General features: G+C 39.3%; 1 non-coding gene across 1 annotated transcript; it reads right to left on the reverse strand.

Moving 5' to 3' along the window:
• Positions 1 to 2,219: 2,219 nt before the first annotated feature.
• On the reverse strand, positions 2,220 to 2,326 carry LOC137764513 (U6 spliceosomal RNA). The gene has a single exon (XR_011074015.1). It is a non-coding gene; the product is annotated as a U6 spliceosomal RNA (small nuclear RNA).
• Between the last annotated feature and the right edge of the window lie 2,870 nt (positions 2,327 to 5,196).

Genomic DNA, 5,196 nt, shown 5'->3' on the forward strand with positions numbered 1-5,196 from the left:
AAAAGAACCCTGCCTGAGTTATCGCTGAAAATATTTTCCCCTTAGATATAAATTTCTTGAGTCACCTATTCTGAAAGGTCTGTCATGTTTTATATGTCCAAGAGATTTCATTGAGCAAAAATTTAATGATTTGAGACAGATACAGCTACCAATATAAAATCAGAGTAACATTCTATTACCTGTTTACTTCATGTTCAGTTAAGAACACAATTATATCTAAATTCTAATACTATAATAGTGATATAGTCATATCAGTTGTGGGATAGTGACTCCCCAAAAAAGCCAAAAGAATGAAGACTCATAGAACTGCTAAAATGGTTTGGTGGCCTTCAGTTTTAGAGAAGAGGGAAAAGATGTTTGCCAGAAGCCTCAGGGCTTTCTCCTCCATCATCGATTTCCCCTTTCTACTGGAACTTTCCCATGAATATGCAGCCATGTTCTGGGGACTTCCTGTTATTTAAAAAATGATAATAGCTCCCTTCCAACCCCTTTATTTCCCCTTAAGCGCCACCATATTCCTCTGCTACCTTCACAGCAAAGCCTCTAGAAAGAGTTGTCTGTAGAGGTTGTCCTGACTGCCTCATCTCAGCATCTCCCCTCCACTCTGCACTCACACATCACTTCCAGCCCCGCTGCGGAGGCTGTTCTTGTCACGTCCTCAGGGGTCTTCATGTCGCTGCCACCTGGCTTCTATCCTTCTCTGTGATTTATGTAAGAGCAAAATGGATATGTATTAAGAATCATTTTGTAGCTATCTTTTCATTGCCTGCTATTTATGTGACAAAAAGAATTGAAAAAAATTTTCAAGAGTTGACTGTATGTTGAACACTGTTATAGACATCAAAAGAATACTAAAAATAATTTTCCCAGTGAGTTTTCTTCTATTTAAAAAGACAAAATAGGGACACCTACTAAAATATAAGAGCAATTACCAATTATATCCACAAAAGTAAAATGATAAAAACAGTACAGTTAATGTGTGTTCAAGTCAAATAGAATAAAGGATTAAATGGAAGTACAAAGGAAGCCAGTAAGCTCAGGCAGTCTTTCTGAAACAATTGACTTTTGACCAGGAGTAGAAGGAAGTAGTAAAAGGGAAGAAAATAAACTCCTTTACTAAACACCTGATATTAAATTCCAAATAGTATACTATTCTATTTCCATTCAACTGATTCCCATATTTTCCTCAGGATTCAGCCTAAACAGCTAAAGCCTGTCTGAATCCTTCCCTGCCACTAAGCCTCATACCTTCTCTATTGCTTCACTGTATATACTACATTATATTTACCTCGTAATGTGTCTGTCTCCCCCATTGGTCTGTAAGCTCTTTTTCCTCCTTTACCCATAGTGACAACCAAGCAGCAACTGGCATTTTTTTTTTTTTTTTGGCTGTGCCATGCACTATGTGGGATCTTAATTCCCCAACCAGGGATCAAACCCATGCCCCCTGCAGTGGAAGAGAAGATCCTTAACCACTGGACCACCAGAGAAGTCCCCCTTTTTAAAAAAATTTTTATTTAAATTTTTTTTTTGCAGCTGGCATTTAGCAGCTGACCAACAACTGCTTGTTGTATGACTCTTAATGCCCACAACAGTCCTGAGATGAAATCGTTATTAATGATTAATATCCTTATTAATGTTACAGAGAAGAAAACAGAGAACCCGAGAGGTTAAAGAGATCCTAACTATTACGAAGCTGAATTTATGACTTTATGTCTTTATGTCAACCCCAAGACTTTGGACCTAAAGCCCAAGCCTAGTTTACCATCCCATGTTGTCATCTCAGCAAGTGTTGCTCGAAAATAGCAGGCAACTAATTCCAGGGATATAGGCAGGAAATAGTAAATGGAACGTGAGAGTCAGACATCAGAGTGATTTGTTTAAAGCACAGGGGCCCTGTCGAAAAATCATGGAAACTGTTGCTTCTTCTCATGTTTTGCCATAAGTATTATGTTCTCGCACTCTCTGCCTTCTTTCTGGGTTACCTCAGTAACCTCCATAAATTCAGTTGTCATCTGTGTACTGATGATTCCAAACCACATACCTCTAGTTCAGACTGCTTTCATGAGGCTCTGAACCATATCCGTCAGCCCCTAGACATCTCCCTGGATGCCTCTGTATATAGGCCACTTAACCTGATGGGGAAGCTTAAGAGTCTCCATATATATATATATATATATTTAACACTCCACAAATGCCATTTCTTTATTATTAATATCAAAAATATGGAATGCTTCACGAATTTGCGTGTCATGCTTGCGCAGGGGCCATGCTAATCATCTCTGTATCATTCCAATTTTAGTATATGTGCTTCCGAAGCAACCACGCCATATATTTTTAAAGCCTATCACATTTAAAAACTTAGACTAGATCAGTGTGTTCCTGAGGAAATTATTGGGATGGATGATGCATGTTACAGAAGTCAGTTTTGTTTGTATAGAGACGCTTAATATGTTACTAAAATCCCACCCTAATTTTTCCCAGCTTAATTTTCAGGACATCTCATGTTCAGCTGTGTGGTCTAATCACATCTAACTACTTATCTTCCCTGACCGCGCCCACACTTCTGTGTTCCAGTGCTCCTGCCACGTTGTCTACGTAGATGATACACCGCTCACCCTCATTCTATCAGTCAGGTTCCAGCAGAAAAATGGAAACTGCACTAAGGTGTTGCAGTAGAGGGACTTAGTATAGAGATCAGCTTACACGTGCTCTGAAGGCCTAAAAGAGCACCAAGAGGATACTGAGGTCATCCAGAAGTGATAACTGCAGAGACAGCTCCAACTAGGTCTAAGGGAACAAAAAGGCAGCGATTGGGAGTATTAGAGCCAAGGAGCTTGAGGGAGAGATTATCATAGAGTTGACACTCAGACCTCTGGCGGGGGGGGAGCCACCTGGCTGCCGCTGGAACTGCAGGAACTGAGACACGGGGCCTGTGGAGCCAGAGCTCGGAACCCTGGGGAGCAGGTACCAAGCAGCTGCTGGCGGTGCCTCTGTGGGATAGGATGTGGTTGGTGCCCAAAGCCTGTTAGAAACGGGAGGTTGGAACTTATGCTTTCTCAGCTTGCGTTCCAAACGTCAGTCTGTCAGAAACCAGTGCCTGACGTGGAAGCCCTACACAGTCGGTACAACATTTCCTATCCCTGTGTCCCTCCTGTGCATTCTATTCCACCCACCGCTGCCAAAATGCTCTCCCTAACAACACCACACTAAACATAATCTCTGCGTTCTCAAATCCCTATCATCATTCCTCGCTGACTAATGTTTTAAATATATCCTCCTCTCTCTGGTGTTGAAGGCCTTCTAGTTTTCTAGCCCTTTTTCACTGCTTCCCTAAGTGCCTTTTATGCTCCCACAGGACCTAGCTCTTGCTTAGAAATGCACCAAATTTTCTATCTTCAACATCTAATAGGCCACAAATCTCAGCCTCATCTTGCCTCTGAATTTATTTTTAAATAGTAATATGCATATATGCAGAAGTCACCTTGACTTTCATTTGCAAAGCGTCACAACCAGAGTGAATGAGGTAGCTGCTGCAGAATAAAAACTTTGCATAGTTTCAATGAAAATAAGGGGCCTAATTTTAGCCAATTAAAACTTAAGTGACAACTAAATGTGTAACTAAGCTGAAAGAATTGAACTCTGTCAATGCACAAGTTTTACACCTTTTCTGATTTTCACCTATATGGTAGACTGGTTAGAAGGGATAATTTCTAAATTCTCAGCAATTCAGCAACTAAGATTCTGACTTGGGCCACGTGCAGACACAGTGAGTAGAACAGGAGTTTACTGCATGTGTGAGTTGTAGCATTTCAGAAAATTCTAGAGCAACATTTTTTCCTTATTAGCCCTTTGAGTTGCAAAACTAGCTTTCAACAGGAAAAGCAAGTTTGCTACTTACCCTTGAAAGGTGTCTCTTTCATGTGTGAAAACACTAAGGTGAAAATGTCAAATATTTCACATTTCCTTGAGCTTGTGAAATCTAAAGGGATGTGAAATTTTCTTTTATTCAGATGATTCAGATTGAAGATATAGGAATATCTCCTGCCAATATGTATCTCCTGGTGCTACCTTATCATTTTACTTTTTAACAGACAAATATTAAATTTTTTGTTATTTCCTTTAAGGTATACAATTACAATTATTTCCCTTTATGTAAAAAAGACAAAAATTATCCTGGAATTCTGAATTTGTGATAAAAAAAAGGCAAATCTTGTCTGACAGTTAATTGCTTACAGCACTTTAAATCCAATTTCTTTGTATAAGCTCCAGATCAATTTCTAAATAATGAGAATGTAAATACAAGTAATCTTTTTAATTTACTATATATCCAAATTATGCCAGTCTGTAACTTATTCAACTTCCTAAGTCATACATTCATTTAACCTGCCTTGGGTGCCCACCTGCCACCTGCTCTATGCAGAATTCCTTATGTCATTTCTGGAACTCTTCCAACAGTTATGGGTCACAATGACAGCACACAACTCCATTGGCTGAGCACTTGTTTGCAATGATGCACTACACATGTTGGCTAGTACTGCCACAATTTAATGCTTCGGTTCCTCCTGTACTCTTGAGTAGATGTCATCTGGTCTGAATTTTGGATCCCTTTGATGATGCGTGTTAGGTAACTGTCATCTGGAGAACAGAGACATTGACCAGCCAATTAAATATTCTGAAAACCAGGAAGTTTATGTAGGTGAGGATAATTAGTCTTAAAAATAAACACAGAATAAAAAAACCTCAGGAAGTGGAAACTAGCCAGGATCCCATCTAATAAAAATAGAGTTGAATTTTAAATTTGGGGGGGGGGGGGTTAAAAAATCATTTACATAAAAGTTTTCTTGAGTTTGAGATTATGTTTTAATACTGTCTGTAAAAGCAGTGTTGACCTACTATTATTGTATTGAAACCTCTTCACTTTGAAGAAACTGAGTATTGGAAACAGTAAGTAAGTAGCTCTTGATGTCCCAAGCCCTCTCCTCAACCCGCACCAGCAGACAGTTCACAGCAGATTCTTTCTCTAAGTGCAAGTGGAGCTTCTGCTCTGGGAACATTCACCTCCCCTACTTTCCTGCAATCACCCCATTGTATCATATGATGTGCTAAAACAAATGTTTTCTTGGTTCTTCATGGTAACAGCACTATCACTTCATTATTTAAAAAGAGAGAAAAGCATATTTTAAATTCTGCTTT

The sequence above is a fragment of the Eschrichtius robustus genome, chromosome 4, assembly GCF_028021215.1.
Source record: "Eschrichtius robustus isolate mEscRob2 chromosome 4, mEscRob2.pri, whole genome shotgun sequence".
NCBI lineage: Eukaryota > Metazoa > Chordata > Mammalia > Artiodactyla > Eschrichtiidae > Eschrichtius > Eschrichtius robustus.